This window comes from Myotis brandtii, unplaced genomic scaffold (genome assembly GCF_000412655.1).
Source record: "Myotis brandtii unplaced genomic scaffold, ASM41265v1 scaffold646, whole genome shotgun sequence".
Lineage (NCBI taxonomy): Eukaryota > Metazoa > Chordata > Mammalia > Chiroptera > Vespertilionidae > Myotis > Myotis brandtii.
The window spans coordinates 749,843-750,840 of NW_005370495.1; the positions used below are offsets into that span (position 1 = coordinate 749,843).

At 61.9% G+C, this 998-nt stretch overlaps 1 protein-coding gene across 1 annotated transcript in view; it reads right to left on the reverse strand.

Annotated features, from left to right (window-relative positions):
* Nucleotides 1–998, reverse strand: part of CSMD1 (CUB and Sushi multiple domains 1) — a gene marked incomplete at its 5' end in the record, with an annotated part of 650,642 nt that overhangs the window by 208,251 nt on the left and 441,393 nt on the right. The gene's annotated exons all lie outside the window — the stretch shown is intronic.

The window sequence follows — 998 nt, forward strand, 5'->3', positions numbered from 1 at the left end:
TGTTCCAGCTCCGGGTGGACAGCACCCCCAGACGCCAGCCGGTCTCTCACCTCCTCACACAGAGTCGGAGAGCAATCGCCTCCCGGCTCCTCCGATCACGCGGCTCACGCCCCCCTGCCCCTGCCCCACATCACGCAGAGGCTTCCAGGGGCTCAGCGCCTCCTGAAGGAGCCGGTGACACTGGGGGTGGCTCAGAGGGAGGCCCAGGACACGCCCCGTGGACCATCGGCGGCTCAGATGCTCCTGCTACAGAGGCAGAGCCGGGTCTCCAGCCCGGGCAGAGCCACTGCGAGCCTCCGTACCACACGCACCTGCACCCGCACCCGCACCCGCACCCGCGTTTCAGGGGTCCCCGGCTTTGCTATCCGCTCTCTCCGACGCCCAGCTCAGGAAGTCGCTCAGGGACAACCGGGCTCCGACCTCCAGGGATGGTGACCGGCCACGGGACCAGGCACGGGATGGGCACTGGGGACTTTAGTTGGCACGGCTCCACCTCATAACCTTTCCTGATAGCAACTTACACATCGGTTCTTTCTCTCCTTTCAGCAGCTCCCCGACAGTAAACAGCCCGGATCATCGCCAGCTTATCGGATCACAGTTCTTTGTAATTTAACAAAAAACCCCACTTAACTTATGGGAAGTATCTAGACTTCTGAAGAGTTAGAGAGGTGTGTGGACCATACGCTCATGTGTCACCCTGAATGCCCGCTGCTTCCTCACACTGGTTCACAGTAGCACGGTCTTTGTAATGACGGTGTTTCTGGCCGGGAGTACAGGGACCCGAGTGGGTTTCAGATGTCATTTCTGGGTGATTTGATCAAGTCGCTGCCCGTCCTGGTCATCTGTGAGGGGTGGGAATGGCGCTGGCGAGATTCCTCCTGACAAGTCACTGTGGCTGGGAGTCCCGCCCTGGCCGGTGTCCGTACAGGACACGTGGCTGGTTGCCCGGCAGGCGCCCTGGACACTGGGGAGGCCCGGGGGAGGGAGGCTGCCAGGCA